General features: G+C 57.4%; 1 protein-coding gene and 1 long non-coding RNA gene across 5 annotated transcripts in view; one reads left to right on the forward strand and one right to left on the reverse strand.

Annotated features, from left to right (window-relative positions):
* DNMT3A (DNA methyltransferase 3 alpha) overlaps nucleotides 1-17,269 on the reverse strand; it is a 97,185-nt gene extending 79,916 nt beyond the window's left edge. For 2 of the 4 annotated variants that reach the window (XM_073897076.1, XM_025867851.2), the window contains exon 1: nucleotides 16,289-16,432. The gene's annotated coding sequence lies outside the window, so the exon portion shown is untranslated. Of the gene's footprint in view, nucleotides 1-16,288; nucleotides 16,433-16,881; nucleotides 17,030-17,252 lie in introns of those variants that run through there. The other 2 variants (XM_025867854.2, XM_025867852.2) reach the window with 2 other exon arrangements.
* On the forward strand, nucleotides 14,980-18,132 carry LOC112820831 (uncharacterized). Its single transcript, XR_003207264.2, has 2 exons — nucleotides 14,980-15,141; nucleotides 17,779-18,132. It is a non-coding gene; the product is annotated as an uncharacterized lncRNA (long non-coding RNA).
* Nucleotides 18,133-20,970: the final 2,838 nt, after the last annotated feature.

Below are 20,970 nucleotides of genomic sequence, written 5' to 3' on the forward strand. Positions count from 1 at the left end.
GAAAGGAGCATGCAATTCTGAGCGTGACAAGTCAGGAGATGCCCTGTCGGGAGCCACGCATGCTGCAGCAGCCAAATGGGCGTCCCACGCCCTCGGGGTCAGGGACCAGGCTGAGGGTCCATGTGAGAATCAGCCATGTGAACCCTGGCAGGGTCCATGTGAGAATCAGCCATGTGAACCCTGGCAGGGCCGTGAGCATGGGTCGGATTCTGTCCTCCCCTCCCCTGGAGGTGGCCCGTGGTCCACACCTGTCAGCTCCAGACCGTCGGCCCCTGCATCCAGTTCCCCACCCCATGTCTCTGAAACCCTCTAGGAGTGCTGAACGTCATGATCCCCACCACCATGGTTCCTCTGGAAGGCAAGTCAACAGCCTGGCTTTTTTGGATCCCTATGCCACTGAACCAACAGACAGAAAAAGGAGCTACCCCATTGGCTTGGGTGATCGATGCTGGTTACCAAAGAGAAATTGGGTTGCTGGTTCACAACAGAGGCAAGGAAGACCATGTCTGAAATCCAGAGGATTCTCTCAGTTACCTCTTAGAACTTCCATGCCCCAAAGTTAAGGTTAAGGGAAAACTTCAGTAACAGTGACAACAACAAAGAAGACAGGACAACCGGAGATTCGGATCCTTCGAGAATCTAGGTTTAGGTCACTCCACCAGGTAAAAGAAGGCTGGCCTGCTGAGAGTCCAGCTGAGCGCAGAGGAAATGTAGGGTGGGCAATGGGAAAAAGGAGCCAGACAGCAGATGTGGCCTTCCAAACAAATATAGACATGAGAACTGTAGTAGTTTTGCATATTTTCTATTTACTTGATATATATACATGTTTATTTGTACATGGTAACTGTTTTCTTGTTTTCCCTCCTTCTTCCCATTATTTCATACACCAGTTATTGGAAGTTAACTTTATAATTTAGTCTTTTTTTTTTTTTTAAGGGCTCACACTCATGACCCCGAGATCAAGAGTTGCAGGTGCAGAGGGCCTGGGGGGTGCAATTGGTTAAGCATCCGACTCGTGGTTTTGGATCAGGTTGTGATCTCAGGGTTGGGGATCAGGCCCGGCATCGGGCTCTGTGCTCAGCACAGAGTCTGCTTGGGATTCTCTCTCCTTCTCCCTCTCCCTCTGCCCCTCCTGCTCGTGCTCTCTCTGTCAAATAAATAAATAAATCTTTAAAAAAAAAAAAAAAAGAGTTGCATGCTCCACCGACTGAGCCAGCCAGGCGCCCCTGTAATTTAGTCTTTAGGTAAGAGAATAGTCAATGGGACTGTGACTGAATTTGAGAAGTTATTCATGTAGACAGTGGCTGATACAATGATTGGTGGGACTCTTCATTTGGGGAAAAGGGTGAGAACCTCAGTGAGAAAAATAGCTGTGTCTTGCTAGGTCGAAATATAGCTTATTCGGTAGTTGTCGGGGGGCCCAAATGTGCGTGAAAGGTGTAAATGGGACTGTGCAGCCAAAGGAGTAGACGGTGCCAGTTATCGATTTATTCATCCTTCATTTCCTGCTCAGTGAAAATGGAGCTAGGCCCTTGAAATATTTCTCCTTGGCCAGCAGGCCCAGCGTTAGACTCTGCCAGCAGAGGGTGATGGAGAGACACTGAAGAAAAGGGAGTCGTCTTCCCTAGACCCAGTGTGCTCTCTCCCTGAGGTTTCCAGCACCATACACAACTCCTCCAGCAGCCAGATCCCGCTGCCCCTGTGGCTCCCCTACACCCAGTCCTGCCCCCAGTCATGCCCCGTCCAGCACCAGGCTCCTGCAGGGAAGGGACTCCTGCAGGGAGGGGGCTCCTGCAGGGCCTGGCCTCTGCTGTGTGTGACCGCCAGCAGCTTCACCCAACACTCCCCTTGAGGGGGGTTTAGTGGCAACCGTAACCTCCAGCAAGATATTTCCTCATGCACAGCTTTCCTTGGGACCCAAAGGATGGGCTTCCAGTGAGTTCTAGGGGGTAGGTTTCCAGCAAGGGTCTCAGCCCTGGGGGGCCTCTTCCCCTTAGTGGCTGGTCTCAAATGTGCTATTTCTAGATTCTCTGCCATTCGTTTTACTGCTCACTAGCCAATCTCTCATTACTCCCATCCCCTGTTGTAGTTAATAAGTCTCGATGGTGAACTTTTCCTGTTCAAATCACTATGCGGTTTCTGTCTTCTGAATGGACTCTGACTGATACGGTCACCCACAGCCTCAAAGGGCCATTTTCCAACCTCTCAGTCCTTGAGTTCAATTCAGCATCCGTGCCAGCCAACCATTACCCTGCTTCCGGCATGTCAATCATCTACTGAGCGCCACTGCTGAGCCCCGAGACACCCCTGCTTCTGCAAGTTCACAGGGCGGGGGATTCTCTGGCTCTCTCCCCTGTCCGTGCCTCCACCTGGCTCCATGCCCTGGACTCTCCCACCCCGTGGGCCCCTCTGCTCTGTCTCTACTCGTGGGCACCCTCACGGGTCCCGCTGGACCTTCAGCCGCCCTCTAACATCCCCCCTGCTGAGACACTCAGGCTTCGGAGTCCACTTTCCAAACATCTCCACCTGGCTGATTAGCAGTCAACTAAAATCCTACTCTTCTAGAACCAGATGCCTCCTGTTTCCTCTGGCTTCTCTCCGTCTGTGGAAGTGGCAGCACCCTCCCCTCAACTGCTGAAGTCCCAAACCCCGAAGAGAACTGAGACCCCCCTTCCCCCGCCTGATCTTCAGGCCTCCAACCCCACCTCGGCCTTGGTGGTTATTCTGCAGTGGGGCTCCCTGCCTCTCGTACCTCGACCTCCCACCCCAGCCACTCAGTGAAGATTTTCCACACATGGCTTCCTCGGTCAAAAGCTATGATGCCTGATGAAAATGGTCTAAAATTGATTGTAGTGACGGTGGCACAACTCTGTGGGTGTACCAAAAACCATTGAATTGCACACTTTAAATGGGTGAATTGTATGGTATGTGAATTATATTTCAGTAAAGCTGATATTTAAAAAAACCCATGATGCCAGTGATTTTCACACACAGTAAAATCTAAACTCTGGCCTGGTCTTATGCTGATGGCTCACTGCGGGAACCGCCTCCCCCCCCGCCGCTTCCCAGCTGACCCCATCGTTCCAGGACCAGTCACTGTCCCCCAGCTTACATCCTCCGTCCCCACACTTGTAACTCCACTCACACCATTCTCTCCTCTGACAGGGCCCCCTCTCCCCCCTCCCTCAGCACCCCCACTCCCCCTGCTTCTGCTCGACCACCCATCCAAGGGTCTTTAATCAGTTTCTGTTGTGTGGTCATTTTGCTTGCCATGTGTATATGCACATGTCCGCTTTCCCAAACAGATGAGGTCAGAGTTCACGCCTTGCACCTTGCAGGCCCCCCCCCCCCCCCGCCCACACCCCTCTCCCCCCCCCCCCCCACGCCCCCCTGCCTGTTCCAGGTGACCCTTGAGGCAGAGAGGACTGTGTGAAGTCACTCCCAGGCAGCTGCAACATCGCTATCACAGTGCTGCGGTGCCCAGAGTGACCCCCCACAAGCCCCATTCCAGGGGTCGTTTAGCAGAGTTCCCCGAGGCACTGTGCCAATGGAGCCCCACTTTCGGGGGGCTCTGGGCTCCTGCGTCACCTTTCCCAGGCCAGGGACGTACACCTGCTCCACCAGCCCCCAGATGCCCAGGGAGAAGGGGTTTGTGAGGGTCCCAGGTCAGGGTGTCAGTGAACCACAGGGAGCAAGGGGGGCTGGTCTCCCACAGCCCTCCAGGCACTTGGAGGCTGAGTCCCTGGCTTGCCTGGGACCGCTCTCTCCCCACCATCTCTGCACATGCTTCTTTCACTCCTCCCAGATCAAGTGACACCAAGCGACCACCCACCTGACGCCCCCCAGGCCAAAACTAAGATGTCCCTCAAAGGGTCCTCAGGGCCTGGGAGCTGCTGTCCTCTCCACCCACTGCTAAATGAACTACCCACTGGTCCCTGGTTTGCTTTCTCCTCACCCTCTGCCCCACCCAAAACCAAACCTTTTGTGGAGGGGGTCAAGGGGAGGAAGAAGAGCGCCAGATTCTGGGCAGCACCTCTCAGAATCACTAACCCCTGGCCCAGCAGCCCTGGTGCCATTCATCCCCCACTTCGGCCCTAGGGAGGCTCAGCCAGTCCCCACCTCAAAGCCCGGCTCTGCCCCTCAGAGACGTGGGCTTGGGTTTCCCAATCTGTACAGTGCAGTAAACAGGAGCCTCTACTTTATAAACCCATTTTAAGGTATGAGAGAATCTGAGTCAACCATTTAGCACAATGCCTGGTACACAGTGGGCACTAAACAAATGTTAAGTCTTTAAAAAAGTATTATGTGATCAATCAGGCCAAAAGGCCAGTGACGTGTCCTTAGGAAACCTAGAACCTAGACTGGCTTCAGACCACACCCACAAGTGGTTCTCGCTCACTGTGGCCTGACTCAGAGTCCCCCCTCGGGGGCTCCAGCCCGAGTCTGCCGCGAATCCCCCAGTCCAAGGCCCCTGGCCACAAGGACAGGTGACCTCTACACCAGAGCCCAGAATCCGTCATCATGGCCATACACACACGCACACACAGATACACACAGACACACATGCGTGTGCGCACAGACACAAGCGTGCGCACGCAAACACACATACAGACGCTCCCCCCGCACACACACAGCCAGTTACAGACACACATACACATATGTAGACAGACACGTAGGTACACACACACACACACACACACACACACACACACACACACTCTTCTCCCACTCCAGGCGCCCCCTGCACATGCGTCATACATTTCACCTACGGTCTGGGCCAAAGAGGCATTTGGAAACCAGCTTGGGAACCTCATAACCATTCATAACATTGTTCCGAGAGAAAACACAAAACATTGCCCGATAAACAAACATTTGCAATAGAATTCCTCCAAGAGCTAGGAATTGCCTGTGCTAGAAAACTAACAGAGCAAGAAGAGAAAAACCACATAAACTTAGTTTGCCTCTGCAAAATTAATACCAATTACAAAAACATTTATGGGAACTGCTTACCATTTACACCTAATTACCATGCAGCACAATTATGCATACCATTAAGGGCATGCCAGATTAATTATGCTGTACGTTTCATTTGATTACACCACCACACCCTCAGTCCATATATGCCCAGCTTCCAGAGGGCTGCCCCTCCGACGGGGCACACGCGCAGGTCTGTACAAACCCAGAGAAGCACTGGGTTTCACACTCAAATCGAGAGTGGTCCCCACCCCAACCCCTTGCTCCGTCAGAGACAGCCTGACTCCGGCCCAGGCCTTCCTGCTGACATCACCACCATGGGAGCCCCGGGCTGGGCCGAGAAGCCATCTTCCCAGCAGAGCCTCCTCCAGAAGGCAGAGATGCTTCAAAGGTCTCCCCCTGGGCGTGGCTGCATGCCCCGGGGGGCCAGGATACAGCCAATGGTCACCATGTGTGCCACTCACGAGGAAGCTGGCCTCACCGTCCAGACAGGGTCACCCCAAGCTCATCTCGCAGACCCCACCAGGGCCCTGCACCCCTTTCCCTGGCTCGCCGAGGCAGCTCCTGGGCAAGGTCCCAGCCATGCTCCACCCAGGCCGTGCACAGTGCAGAGCCTCTCCCTCCCTTGCCCTCTGCTCTCCACACAGCCGTGGGCAGTTCTGTCCCCCCTTTATTAAGGAGAAAAGGAGCCGACTCTCCTAATTCCCATGTCACCCACTAGATGCTCTTCAAATACACTGGCGTGACCCAGGCCTGAGAGTCCATGGAGCGTGATAAATGGACCTGCCCAGGACAGGGCACTCCTCACAACTGACTGAGGAGACAGGTAGGACAGGCCTCCCAGAGGCAAAGAGCAAGAAGCAGCTCAACCAGCGAGAGAGGGAAAGCCGGGGCACGCGCGCGGGCGCCTCCGCAGCACCAGGCAGGGAACCCGCGCGGCTGAAGGTTAATTCTCAAACACCTGTGAGGCCAGCCGCATAAGGATTCTTCTAAAAGATGGGGGACATGAAAAGTGTGACGAGTGACATAAAATACCCAGGTTTAGTGCAAGAAGCAGTGTTTCAAACAAGCTCACACAAGCCTGTGAGGTCATTTGCAGATGGCAAAACTGAGGCTGAGGAGCATGGCATGATTTGCCCAAGGGTGCAGCTAGGAGGCGGCAGGGCCAAGGTGAGACCCCTGTCTGTCCAGCACTGGGTCTGGGGCCCCTGGCACGATGCCACACTCTGCCTCTTCTCTCAGTGGTGTTAACCTGGCTCATGTCATTTCTCTAGAAGTTCTCTGGAAATGGCCTTTCCCGTGACATACAGAAGACTCACTTCTATTTTAGAGAAAGTTTTTGTTTGTTTCTTTTACTTGCTTCCCAAAACCCCTGTCCCCAGCTTATCCCCAACTATCTCAGCAGGCCTGCCTCTGAAGGGAGGGTGGATGCCAACTTTGCAATCACATACTGTTCTCAAAGGGTGACAGGACTCACCTGGGGTCCTGCAGCCAGGGAGCCCAGGGACAGAGTCTAGGCCTTGAGCCTCATCTTTTTTTTTTTTTTTAAGGATTTTATTTATTTATCCGAGAGAGCGAGCAAGAGAGAGCATGAGCAGGGGGAGGGGCAGAGGCAGAAGCAGACTCCCCGCTGAGCAGGGAGCCCAGGATCACGACCTGAGCCTAAGGCAGGCAGGCGCTTAACCTTAACTACTGAGATACCCAGGCGCCCCGAGGCTCATCTTCTGAGGGGGCTCCTGAGAAGTACAAGCCCCTGCTCAGGGCCCCAAACATCAGGATCCCCCAGTTACTCCCCTCCTCAAAAATCTACAGGGGTGGCCAAAGTTAATGGAAGAAAATGTGCCTGCCCTTCTAATCCATCATGCTGGACCGGGCCCCACACTGGGCCCCCCAACTCCAGTCCCTTCCCCCACGTGAAGCACCCGCCAGGGCTCTCCCAGCCTACCCCCACCTGTGCCTCTCCGCAGCTGCCACCTGCACCCACGCAGCTGGCCAGGTGACATGGCCCAGCCGTTCCTGGTAGCTCAGCTCAGCTCTGCTCCCGGAATGCCTCACAAAGTGCCCCGCCTCCGCGCCCACACTGCTACTCTCCCCTTCTGCCCAGGCTCCCCCTGCCCCCAGCCTCTCCTCCGATCTCTCTGCCCAGAGGCCCCTGGGGGCTCTCTCAGGTATAAATGCGGGCACGTTACTCCAAGCCCGACATCTCAGCGGGCTACATCCCAGCCTTCCACGGCCCAGCTCCAGCCCCGCCCTCCGGCCCCACAGCCCACCACCCCTCATATCCCACCAGGTCAGAAGATGCCCTTGCCCCCCTGGCTCACTGCTCTCTGCCCTTTGATGCTCTGCCCAAGCATCACGGCTTTAGAACCTTATCGTGAGGAGCACGTCATTATGTTATTGTTGAATCACTATGTGGTATACCTGCAGCTCCTTTAATAGTATAGGTCAACTAAATTTCAATAAAAAAAAAAAAAAAAAGCCCTTCCTATTTTCTCTTCCCTCTGAATGAGACATCCCTTCTCTGAGCCCCCGTGGTGTCCAGAGCTCTCTCCACCAGCCTGGATTCTAATAGTCGCCCTGGTCAGATGCATCTCAATGTGCGCTTAGAGATCGCCTCAGTCCCTTTCATCTTTGTCGCCAGTGCCCGGTGCATAGTAGGTCTTAAGTAAAGGAACAGATGAACATTATTTGAGGATCTGAAGCAGGGGACCTCTGGACAGAAACCCGAGAGCTGCCAGGCCTGCCAAGGTGGGGCCCTGGCCGCTCACTCCTGCGGAAAGCCAGCTCTCCTGGAGTCCAGGCTGCGTAGAGGGGGTTGACCGAAGAAAACAGAGAAGCAACGGCCCGGCCCCACTGGGCTTCCCAGCTGAGCCTCCAGTACCGGGTGGGCCCTCAGGCCACCACCAGATGGGCAGGGAGCCAGGCATGAGGGGATGGCAATAGGCACCACGTTGTCGCTGGTCATAACCCCACTAGGATCCATCCCTGTGTGCCATCTGCCAGGGCCCGCTGTGGTCTAGACCCTTCCACGCCTCCAGGCCGGAGGGCAGAGCCGGCCCTGCCAGCAGGCCCAGAACCCAGCAGAGAGTCACTGCCTGCTCTGGGCCCAAAGAGACCAGAGGGGAGCGAGAGAGGAGGCCCAGGCCTTAGGGGACCAGCGAGGGCCCCAGTGGGCATGGACTCTAACAAGACTGAAGTTCGTGCATCCAGATGAAAGGCCCAGAGACCAGGCAGCCAGGGCCTGAGATCCAGCCGCCCTGAGACCTCTACAGGGAGGATGACCGACAACATTGGTAGGGTCTGAGGGAGCAACAGGGCCTTCGCTGGGGGTCGTCTTGCCTGGTCCCCACAGAAACCCTCATGCAGCCCTCTCGTGACCCCACGTAAAGAAAAGGAACTCATATCTCCTGGCCACCTACTGTGTGCCGGGACCAGCGCTCGCTGTGTTTCAGACAGTGTGCATTTGATTCAGGCAACGCGGGGGGAGAGGCGGAGGCTCTTCTCCTGATTGATGCACAGATGCAGAGCCTGTGGCACGAGGACCAGCCCGAGGAGCAGAGGACAGGAACTACGGGCTCCGAGCGCTGAGATGCACATCAAGGTCTGCCCGCCGCCCCGGCCTGCCAAGTCTCCTCTGGGCCCAGCTCCTCTGTCCCCTAGCTGCAGGGGCCTCAGGGCGCGGGAAGGGGAGTGGGGCAGAGGGACCTGCTCCGCGCTTGCTTGCATGGTACCACATTTATCTTCCGGCCTTAATCCAGGGGTGGGGCAGAGACAGACAAGGACGCATACCCTTTCTCGTATCATGTTAAATGGGCAGCCTCAGAGGGGAAAGCAAACTCCCAGAGGGCACCCATGTGTAGGGGCTGGCGCTGGGGGGGGGGGGGGTGGGAAGGGGAAGGTAGGGGCAGCTGCCAAGCAACAGACAGGAATTTGTAGCTGCTTTTTCTCACCTCTCCCCTGTCCCCTGGGTCACTGCCACCCACTTGTGGGCCTCCCGATCACAAAGCTGGGTGCAGCTTGAGCCCACATGCCAGGTGAGTTCCCCAGAACCCTTTCCATCCCTTTCTGGGGCCTCCTGAAGCCCCATTCTGTCCCTGTGTGCGGCTACCCACACTGGCCCTTCTGTGCCAGGGCTGGGTGGCCTGAGCTCCACCCTGGGACCCGGCCCTGGTTATACCTCCGGTTCCCAGGGAACCATTTGGGCCACAAGAGCCACCAGATCGAAGCCTTCAATGATCTGCTTCCCATCCTAGGTGAACTGAGAGTTCAAGTCGCCATCCTATAAAGCTAACTTGGCCCACTGGCCCTGGCACGGACGGGGATTCGGCCAGCTGCCTACTTTCCACTTGCCCACTTAGCCCCAGCCTTTGCTTAGAGGCCTCCCAGCATCTGTACCCTTTCTCCCTGCAACCTTTCCAGGAAGGACAGGTACTTGAGTGGCCCCACCCTCTGCTGTCAGTCTCCAAGCTCACCTCTTATCCATTATAAAAAAGAGTCATCCTTCCAGCCATAGCATGACTCAAATCTTTTTCATGTTTTTACCCAGAAGCTTTAAAAAGTGTGGTTTTATTTATTTTTGTTGTTATCATTAAGAAAGTAACACATGTGCGTTTACATTTTTTCAAAGATTACAAAGACGTATAAAGTATATAAAGTAAAAAGACAAAGTCTTTGTTGACAGGTCTGCTGTGTATCTTCCCAGAACAACTTTTTCTGTCCATGTATATTTGTATTTATTTTAAAGGATTTTACAAAAACAAGATTACATTCTGCACACTGCTTTTGTGGGTTACCCAACACCATATCGTGGACATTTCACACATCAGAATAGACATGCTTACTAACACATTTCAAAGGCTTGGCTTGGGGGGGGTCTAAATAGATTCCCCTTTATCCATAAACGTATTTATCCTTTCAGAATCTCTAAAATTAATTACACAGGACCGTTCCCTCAAGAAGCCCCTTCCCAATTCCCAACAGGTTCCGTTTGCTGAAGTGCTGGAGGATCCCTCCTGCCAGGTACAGGCCTGCGTGCCCTCACCTGCCCCTCTCAGGGTCCTCTGGGGAACCTCTGAGGGGAGGAACACTTCCAGAGGCCCCAGCCTCCCAGCTCAAGCATTCCCCGACATTTACCGTGACACGGCCCGGTCCAATTCAGTGCTCAGTAAACCACAGATCTGACCCCACCGTCCCATAACGTCCCCTATCAGCATCTTTTAACCTGTTCGAGTAAGGACCACTGGAACACAGGGATCTAGGTGAGCTATTAGGTCCAGAACATCTGCACCAAGCCCCAGATCCGTCCACACAGCACAGCAGCAGAGACCGAGAGTAGAAGTCAGAACACCCAAGTTCTGACCCTCCTCTTACTAGCTGGCAGAGATGGCCCTCTGTCCCCTCAGTGCACCCAGACAGGGCGGCTAACAACTGGCTCAGAATAAAAATGACCTTGACATTTGAAACAGAAACAGAGAGGGAAGATCAATAGGGATGACAGTGAGCAGGGCCATGACCGCAGGAAAGAGAAAATAGGAACCTGGGTATAGAAGTAAATAAGGCTGGGAAGCCTTAGGGGTCAGAGGGGACCTCAGCAGGGCAGGAGTGGACCATGCTGAGCTATGGTTGAAAGAAAAAAATTCCACTCCCTACTGGGATACAGTTAGGAAAGCCCCAGACGTCTGCACCTCCTCCCCCTGTCGCTGTCCTCCAGACAGGCCTGGCCTGGATGTGATCAGCGAGGGAGATGTGGTCTGGAGGGCCCTGACCACTAGCCGTCCTTGCTGGGGGCTGCCAGGCACCTGCAGCCACGCCCGGGTCACATTCCCTCGGAGCCGGGGGGCTCAGTTCAGCTGCGTGTGGCAGAGGGAGACTGGAGGGAAGGGCAGAGTCAGCTTCTGTGGCCCCCATTTCCCTCCTATTGGTAGCCCCTTGCAGGACTGTTCTGGAGGCCAGGGTACCTCAGCCTGGGTGAGGGGAAGCAATGGAAGGCCAAGCCAGGGGCCCTCCTCCTCCCCATTCAACCATGGGCAAGCCCATCCTACCCTGGCTGGTGTTCCCCTTAATGGTCACAGCGCCCTGGGGTTGATGTGATTTAAATGTGCTCGGTTTCCCTCCAAGTCTGAGCTCTTAAGCGCTAGTCGTCTATGGAATATAAAGGGATCATCAAGAGCCTACACCAAATGAGCTCAGCTGGCCCCTTCCCTGCCCTCCCTTTCGTCCTTCTGGCTTCTCCCCACCCCACTCCACCCCACAAAACCACTACCAACAGGGCGGTTCAAAACGACCATCCACACAGGGCAAGCAGGACTTACAGAGCACAGGGGCCGCTCTCCCCAAACCAATGTGCGGCCTCAGCCTGGCCCCCAGCACACCCAGGGCCCCACTCCACCCCCCCCCCCCCCCACCCCCACCCAGCATCTCCTCCACACTCCAGCCACCCCATCCCCCACAGCCTGGCTTCCTCCCCTCAGCCTGGAAGCCCCACCTCAGTGTTTTAAGGCCCATCTTAGGTACCACCTCTTCCAAGAAGCTGTCCCTGATCCCCTCAGTTCGTTGTGACCTCATGGTCCTTCGAGCGCTTTATTTCTCCCTCTCCTGTGACTTTGCTCTGTGGTCATTAATTAGCTGGGCTCATCCTAACTCACTCTGTGTCCCCTCAAATCCTAGCACAGGGCCTTGCCCACAGGAAATGCTCAGCAAGCAAACATGGGGCCGAAGAAAGAGCTGGAACTACAGCATGAGGGATTTAAGGTGAGCACACAGACAACCTGTTCGCAGTGTGATCCGTTACACTCGGGAACCAACTGCCAAGTGGCACTGAGGAGCCCTCCCCTCTGAAGCTCTGTCAATCAGAATCAGCCCTTTCCTCTGCTGTCCAAGATTGTGCAAAAGAGGCAGGACGGTGGACCAGGCTTCTGAGCGCACTTCGCGTAGCATCGGTCCACCCACACTGCCCAAGCACCGCGCGCTGCCACTTCGCTAAGGAAGTGACACACACCATGCTCTGGAATTCTCACCACAACCTTAAGTACAGCCACGTCTCACTTCCACGGTACAGGTGAGGAAACTGAGGCACAGAGCCACTAAGTTAGCTGCCCCGGATCTCGAGGCAGGGAAGTGGCTGACTCCAGGGCCCTCACTTGGGCTGCCTCGAAATGGACTCATGTCTAAGCAAGTCACCTCCCTCCCCACGCGGCTGCACACCATGCACAGAGAAGTCTGCACAGACACACGTGCGCCACACCCTGTCCTGCCCACAACACCCAGCCAAGTGGAGGCAGGCTTCTCACACACACACACACACACACACACACACACACCTCTCTGACACTTCATGGATCTCAGATTTGGTTTTGGTTTTGGTTTTTTCTTTCTTTCTTTTTTTTTTTTAGGGAAAAATAGTCAGAGACCTGACTGAAAACAAGCCCTCAAGATTTGGGGGGAAAGGAATCTGGCACCTTAGTTTATCATGAAAGCCCTCAGGAGCAGCAAAACGTAGGCCCATGTAGATGCCCAGCCTCAAAGGGCAGGTGGGGGCTCCAATTGCCAAGGGCTGCGCCACACACCACAGTCGGAGTCAGGGACCCCAGGCCCACACAAGCAGTAGGAAGGGAACAGAGAAAGGCGCAGGATCAGCTCTTCTGGCCTCAGGCTCTGGGTAGAATTCCCAACCCCAGCCTGGCCCCACACCCAAACAGCCCCCAACCCAACTCCAAGTGCTCTCAGCACTGAAAGTTCTCTTTCAACCCTACATTGTAAGGCTTGGATACTGATGGTAACATTTCAGGCCCAGTGATGGGGAGTGAGTGGTCTATTCTTAACTTACCAATTGGGGAGCAGCTAAGACTGCTCTGAGTTCCCCACATGCTTCCCAACAAAAGAAGCCTTGCCTGGCCACAGCTAGGGAGAGGACAGGGACCAAAATCACAAATGTGTAGCAAGCTCCCCCGCCGTTCAGCAGACACCCATGGAGGTCTCGCTAAATGTCTGATGGGGGACCCAGAGGCAGCCAAGTCAAGGTCCTTGTCCTGTGGAGACCACAGGCTTATGGGAGAGAGCGGGAGCAGGGGAGAGTGTAAATTCCCCAGGGGACAAGTCACTCTGGGCAAGTATCTTACAGCTTGTCCTGCATTTCTTGCAGCCTTTTTCAGAGGGCCCTTGGCAGTGATGCGTGACTGTGATAGGAAAATATCCACACGGGACTTGAGAGCATATTGTGAATTGGACTTGGGGGGAAAAAAAACTCAGAAATTATATACACACACGGATTTACACATGGAAGCCTACAGAAGGACACACACGTGTGAAGGTTTACCCGGGAGGCTGTATTTTTACACTCTCTGTGGAGTCACCTGAGACAAACCTCTCTCCCTGCAGGGCCCCCACCCCTCACGCCACCTTTTTCTTTCAAAGCCCCAAGCCCCCAGGAGGCCTTGCTCTCTCAGACCTCCTCTCCTTGGAAGCCCTTCCGGATTACCCCTGTGTGGTGAAAACAGACCACCCCACCCCCATTCCTGGGTCTGAAATTCCATCACTAGAATCAGAGCCATAGAATTTCAAAGTTGGAACGGACCTCCAAGCTCCAGTCCAACCCCCACCCCACAGAGGAATCCTGTCTGCGGACACCCTGTCAGATGGCCGCGGTGCGGTCCGGTGTCCTCTCCAGGGTTGGGGGGGGCAGCCCTCGCACTGTGCACCCGGCAGTCCTCGATTCTAGAAGGAATTCACCTTTCTCAGGCCGGCCTCCTATTGCAGCCCCCCTGTGCCTGGGGTGGAAAACAAGGAGAGAGCCTGGGTCAGCCTGAGCTGGGGGGCTATGCATTTGAGGAGTAGCTGCAGACAAGAACCAAGCAGCTGGACAAGAGTGCAGAGGGAGCCAGGGCCCAAAGAAGTGGGGCCGGGGAAGGGAGGGAGGCAGGCAGGTGCCAGAGCCGAAGCACAGTTGGCCGGCCCCTGCCCGGGCGCAGCACATGTACACACACGCACACACATGCACGCACACTCACGCGTTCACAGAGTGGCCTGTCAAACAGCCCAACCAGGCTCTCCTCAACGGGACCTGGAGGCGGAAGGGGACCACCTTGCCCCAGAAACCTAGCAGGAACTCCTGACAACCGCAGCCTCCCGAAGCCAGGCAGCTCAGGAAACCACCAGAAGATAGCCCCTGCCAGCAGAGAGGACAAGCCCAAAGAGGGTCCCTCCGCCTGACAGCTGGGCTCCCCAGATCCCACAAGCCAGTCCTCACACTCCAGCAACGCCTAAGGAGAAAAGCTTCCCCGGCTGCAGCTGTCCCATCTGCCTGGAAGGGAGGAGACACAGGCGAGCAGCACCTGATCCCAGGATCCCTTCACAGCCCGCCAGCCCAGGAGGCTGGAGGCCGGTTCGGCCGCTGGCAGCCCAGGGTGAAACATGAAGACCGAACAGTCCCCCAGGGATGCTGATGGCAGTCTCTGGGCATGGCGGCGAGGGGCAAGCTGGGTCACAGGGCAGAGGGCGCTTCTCGTCCAGGCTCCTGTCCCTGCTGGTTTGAGAGGGGACGCGTGGAGCGGCTCTGGGCTCCCCCTTCCCGCCCCCCGCCGCCCTTCCTCCCCCGCCCTGAGGCCGGAGCTGCCCAGCTGGGTGCTGGACGCCATCTTGGGTCAAGGTGCAGCCACAGGGGGCTCCCCTCAGGAGCAGGGGAAGAAAGACCCCGAGACTCAGCAAGCCCCCCATTCCCCAACCAGGGCAGCAACACCTACTCAACTGGCTTTGCAGTAGAGAGAGGTGGAAGAACGTGGGGATGAAGAGAAAAGTGGGAAATAACAGAGAGGGGGTGGGAGGGGAGTGGGTGCCCCCAAGAAGGGAGGTTCCAGGAAAGCGAAACGCAGTTTGGCAGCCGGCAGGCCGCGGGCCCCAGCGATGGGGGGCTGGGGGAGGCCGGGGGCGGGCCCTGGACCCACGCCAGCTCGGTCCGCGCGCCGAGGGGGAGGGAGGGCAGGGCGGCCTGGGGGAGGGGAGCCGGGGTGAGGGCGGGACACGGACCGCGGCAGCCTGCGGCTCCGAAGCTCGGGGTGTCCGGGGTGCTGGGCCGCGGGGCCGAAGACCCCGATCTGCAGCCTCTGCGAGGCCTCGTCCTTCACTGTACAGATGCGAAGCTTTCAAGGACACGTCTGCACCGGCCCAGCGGGGGTGCGTGTGCGTGAGTGTGTCCGCGTGCGTGTGAGTGTGTACGACGGGGGGTGCTGCTGCGGGGGGCGACCCCGGGCGCTCCTACTCGCGCCGCTCCCGGCCCTGGCCCTGGCCCTGGCCCTGGCCCTCAGCTCCCATCCCCGCGTTTTCCGGCCCCGGGGGCCCCGGCCCGGGATCTTCGCCCGCCCCCGCCCCGCCCCCACACTGCGGCGCCGCCGCCACCGCCGCCGCCGCCGCCGCCGCCGCCGCCCCGGCTCCCACGGCCCGCGGCGGGGGCAGGGAGGAGCCAGGCACGACGTCCCCCCCGCGCGCCGCCCGGCCCTCCGCGGGGAGGTGTGCCCCCCAAGTGGCACTCTCCCCACCCCCGCCGCCCCTCCCAGATCCGCTGGCACCCCGCACCCCCAGCCACAGGTGGCCGGAGGAGGATCGCTGCGCAGCGCTCCCCGGCCCGGCCCCCGGATCACCCCTCGGCCCGCCCCCGGGGGCCTCCCGGGTCCCCCGCCCCGCCGGGCCGAGGAGGGCCGGGAGCCGGGGGGAGGGGCGGGGGGCCGGGTCGTGCCAGGCTGCCATTTTCTGCCGCCGCCGCGGAGCCTGCGCGGGGCTCGGCCCCCGCCCCCTCCCCCGCTCCCTGCGGGCCGCGGCGGGAGCCGATCATTCCGGGTCGGGGTCCGCGCCCTCCAGCGCCCCGGCCGCAGGCCCCAGGCGGGGCCCCGGGGCGGGGGCAGGGCCCGGAAGGCGGGGGCGGCCAGGCCGGGGCCCCTGCGGCAGCGCCGAGCCGGGCACCACGGCTGAGGCCGGCGGTGGAGGGGGGCCCCCCGCGGCATTGTATAGACTTGAACTTGAGCCCGGAGCCGGGCGGGGGCGGGGAGGGGGCTCAGCGCCGGGAGCGGGCGGGACGGGAGGGGGCGCCTGCCGAGCCCGCGGGGACATAAACAAACCCTCAAATCCCCCGCGCCGCCCTGGCCAGCCCGGCCCGCCGTCCCCGCCCGCAGCCCTGGCCCCGCGAGCGCCCGGCGCCGAGTTGCAGGGGTCCGAGAGTGTGCCCCGAGCCGGGCACTGCCCGCCGCCGTGCCCCCCGCCCGGCCTCCCCTCCTCCCTGCCCGCCTCCGGGCCGGCCTCCCGGGCCGCCAGCAGCGGCGCTCATTACCGTGTGGCCGGTGGGATCGGGCCGGCCCGGCTGCGCGCCCTGGTGCCGCGGCGCCGCGTCCCGGCTCGTCCTCTGCTCTCGCCGCCGCCGCCGCCGCCCGCGCGCCCTCCCTCCCTCCCGGCCCGCCTGCCTGCCTCGCTCGCTCCCTCCCTCCGCTCGCTGTCGCGCTCCCTCTCTCCGCCTCCTCTGCCGGGTCCCCCCCTCCCACCCCTTCTCTCCGCCTTCCTCCTTCCCTCCCTCCGGCCGCCCGCGGGCCCAGGCCTCCGCCCGCTGCTCGCCCCCCGCGGCCGCGCTGGCCCCGGCCCCGGCGCTGCGGAGCCGGCCCGGGAGGCAGCGCCGACTGGGGGGCCCCGGGGCGCCGCGGCGGTAGCGGCCTGGGCGCGCGGCCGGTCCTAGCGCCCTCGGCCCTACTTCCCGGCCTCTGCGGGCCAGCCGGGGGTCTCCGCACGCTGCGAGACGGAGGGCCGGACCCCGCAGTGCCCCGACCCTGCGCTGGGCCTGGGCACCCCGCCGCGGCCGCGCTCCGGGCCACTCCGCCGGGGGCCTTGCTGCAGCCCTCCTCCGCGCCCCCCCCCCGCGGGGCGCCCCGCTACCTGGAGCTGCCTCTGCGCTGGGTCCCCGCATCCAGCACTGGCCGCAGGGACAGCGGCCCCTCCTCTCCCCGGGCCGGTGTCAAGTGCCTCCCCCCAGCAGCCCGCGGAGCCCCCGGCGGCCTTCACCCTGCAGTTCTCCCGACCTCCACCAGAGCCCACTGCACTCTGCCTGCCTCAGCACTGGGGCTGGGGACAGCAGCGCCGGCCCATCCGCATCGCAATCCCCACCCGACCCGCCACCCCCGCCAGGTGCCGCCGCCGAATGGAGACCAGCCCACTCGACAGAGCCAAGGTCGAGGCGCCAGGTCCATCCAGGCCGTCCCGGAGGCTCTATAGGATGAGTCCCCTTAGAGGGAGTGAGCTCCCCGTACCTTGAAGTGTCCAAGTAGAGTTGAGTGCCCTCAGTTGGACAGTGGAAGACTGAAAGACCTCATGGGGTGGGAGGTTGAACTAAATGACATTGAAGATCCCTTCCAGCTCTAAGATTCTGTGCACACCTACACTCCACCCTCACGCTTACTCACCCCTTTCCCGCGGGGGTTGTTCTCATTTCCCAGAGAGTTCTCTGGGCTCCAGGTTTCTGACTTGGGGCATCTCTACTTCTGTCAGCACAGCCACCCTCTGCTCATCACTTCCCCAACTGCTACCTCTAGGGCCCAGATCCCCGCAGCCTGACTCTCCACTTCTGCCTGTACCTCCACCAGCCTCTTCTACTGTGCACCCCCAGTCCACCTAGCACTTCAGCTACATGGCAGTGCCGTCAGCTTTCTGACCCAGGACATGTTGTGCTCCCTTCCCCAGGCACCCACCATCCCACTTGTGGGCGGGGGCTCCCGAAGATGGGCACTCAGGCCCTCAGTGCTGAAACCAGTCCTGTTTTCCCTTCTCCCCCACCAGCTTCGCCCCTTTGAGGGCATAGGAACGGAGTTACCTAACTCTTTGAGACATGGAGCCCAACTTTCGTCTGAGTGGTTTTCCTTCTGGAAGCTCCCTAATGCTCCCAGATCCTCCAGTCTTCCCCACTCTCCAGCCTCAAGGTCAGAGGCCACTCCACACAATCGTCCTGGCCTTTTTCAGTGTCACCCTCACTCAAGTGGTCACCCCATGCCACTGATGACAGGCCCTGCTGCCCGTGGATTCCACCTGTCCAGTTCCAGAGACTCGTGCTGTTTCTCCCATGAGGACAAGAACCACATCTGTAGCTTGGCACTTGGCGCCCAGTAGGTTCTCAATAAACATTTGTTGAATGAATGCATGCATCGCCGGCTCCTTGCCGCTTTGCTTTCCACACCAAGATAGGCATCCGCAAATACTGTAGAGCGTGGCTAAGGGGAAGACCATGTTTAGAAAGATGGTGCCATACCTCTCCCTTCCTCAAGGGCTTATATAATACTGCCCCCAAATAGCAGCGACTGTTTCCTGAGTGCCTCCTGCGTGCCAGGCACCGGACTTGGCGCATTTCTGTGCCAAACCTGTGTGGTAGTTTATATTATCCTCACTCTACAGATGAAGAAACTGAGGTTTAGTCAAAGCCACAGAGTTGGGGAAGTCACAGGACCAGAATTCAATGCCTGGTTCATCTGACCCTGAAATGACCACATCGCACTTTTAAAACATTATAGTTGCTCTCCACAAGCTGAAATTCTCAAAGAAGGGCAAATGTAAGTTTCTATTGAGTAGAACTATTTATGATGAAGTCACTGGGAGCCCATAATGTGTGTGACCTTGGATATCTGTGTTGCTGGGGTCAAGAGGCCCAAGTTGACCATGTTAGAGGGGGTTTGTGTCCAGTAAGAAGCCACCATGTGGCTACAGGGCTGGTTCCAGAGCCTGGCCCTGATGTCTTCGGCATGAGAAGGCCCTTCCAGGTGGTCCCAAGAAGAGGCATATCAGTGCTCGCTAACCCTACTGGGCCCTCCGTGCCACACATCACACTGGGTCTGGCTCCGATTGATTTAGGCTTTGGGCTCCTAGACCCCCTCACTTCTGTCCATTCCACTGTGGTCTGACCAGAATCCTGGTTGATCCTAAGTTATCTGGATCGAGGGGCAGTATCAGTCAGGATATGCTAGGTTATGCTGCAATAGCAAACAACCCCAAATTTTCGTGACTTGAAATCACAGAAGTTCTGTGGAAAACAGCATGGTGGTTCCTCACAAAGATTAAACGTAGAATTACCATTTGATCTAGCAATTCCATTTCTGCGTATAGACCCAAGGAACTGAAAGCAGAGACTCTCATATTCTCTGCTATTTGTACACCAACGTTCATAGCAGTATTATTTGCAATAGCCAAAAGGTGAAGACAGCCCAGATGTTCATGAATAGATGAACAGATAAATAAAATGGGGTGTATACATACGGTGGAATATTATTCAGCCTTTAAAAGGGAAGGAAATTCGGAAAGCTGCTGCAACACGGATAAACCTTGAAGACATTCTGCTAAGTGAAATAAGTCAGACACAAAAGGACAAATATTGTGTGATTCCACATACATGAGGTACCTGGAGTAGTCGCATTCATAGAGACAGAGTAGAATAGTAGCTGCCAGGGACTGGGCTCTGGGGGGTGGGTGTGAGGAGTGGGAAAGTCATGTTTAGTGGGTACAGAGCTTCAGTTTGGAAAGATGGAAAAGAGTTCTGGAGGTGGATGGTGGTGATGGTTGCACAATATGCGAGTGTACTTACTGCCTCTGAACTCTACACTTAAAAATGGCTAAGATAGCAATTTTATGTTACACATATTTTACCACAATAAAAGAAATTGAGCATGGCACAACTATAAATTAAGTCTATCAAGTATAAAAAAACCGTAAGTTTTTCCTGCTCCTGTTACATGTCTGTGGCAAGTCTGCAGAGGGGTAGAGCTCGTGGAATATTCTGGGACCCTGGCTGACAGAAGAGCCACCATCGCCAGGAGAGCACAGGAGGATATCACACTGACACAGCCGTCTGTCCCTCAGTGGCCGGAACCAGTCCTACAGCTCCATTCAACTATCAGGATCCAGGAAGTAAACACTACCACGGATCTCAAAGCAGGGAGAACCAGACACATTTAGCAAAAGCAGCACCAGCTCCTTCACCGACAACGTGTTCCTCTAACATCTTCCACCCGGCGACTCCAGCAGAAGGCTCCGTTCCCACACCTCTGACTCAGATGAGACTCTACCCTTGGCCCCCCACACTCTGCTAGACCTTATGTCCTCTCCATCAGTCAGCTTCTGAAACTATTCCACCTGCCTTTGCTGCACCCCCTCCCTGATGTCCGGACCTGGCTCACCTACCATCCTGCTGGGTGATTTCAACCCCACAGTGACTCACCACTTGGGTCATCTTCATACCCACTGCTTGTCACACCCACCAGGACAGCTGCATCACAGGCCACTATCCACGTAGGTTCTTCATCGATAGCAAATGATGACACTTCCTCCTACCTTCCATGTGGCTTGTTATATTCGTCAAGACTCTCAGTCACATGGGACAGAATCCCAGCCTAAACTAGATTTTAAACAAAGGGATTCAGTAGTTTAGAGTTTAGACAATTGGGAAGCCCAGGGTTGGAGAGTCAGGAATAGGTAAATCCGGGGACTCAAATGCCACCTCCTGAGCTCGCTGTCTCCATCACGCTTGCCTGCTCCCCATTGTGTTGGCACTTTCTCTCCTCCTTGAGTCAGACTCCAAGATGGTGGCCAGCAGTCTCAGGCGAACCTTCTCCCAGTTCAGAATCCCAGTGGAAGAACAATGTTTTCTTTCCCCTCAGGAAGCACCCCAATGCTTCTAGGACATGAAGCTCCACGTCCTTTAGCAACAACCCCTCCCCCACCTCGAGCCTCAAGGTCTGAGACATGTAACTGTTCTGTTTTGTTTTTCGTTACCCTCACTCAAGGGGCCATCCCCAGCAGAAGAGTTCCAAGGGTCACTTCAGTTGTTCTGGCCTTGGTCACAAGCCCACCGTGACCCAGGTTCTACAAACAGTAGGACAGCATGAGTCACATGCCCACCCCCATAAGTGAGTGCAGGAGGTGGCCCTCGCATGGACAGATCCAGCCAGCGCCCCAGGGAGTAGGAGCAGAGTTGTCCCCCAAAGCAAG

The sequence above is a fragment of the Callorhinus ursinus genome, unplaced genomic scaffold (assembly GCF_003265705.2).
Source record: "Callorhinus ursinus isolate GAN/ISIS: 27379988/994484 unplaced genomic scaffold, GSC_fseal_2.0 scaffold10, whole genome shotgun sequence".
NCBI classification, from domain to species: domain Eukaryota; kingdom Metazoa; phylum Chordata; class Mammalia; order Carnivora; family Otariidae; genus Callorhinus; species Callorhinus ursinus.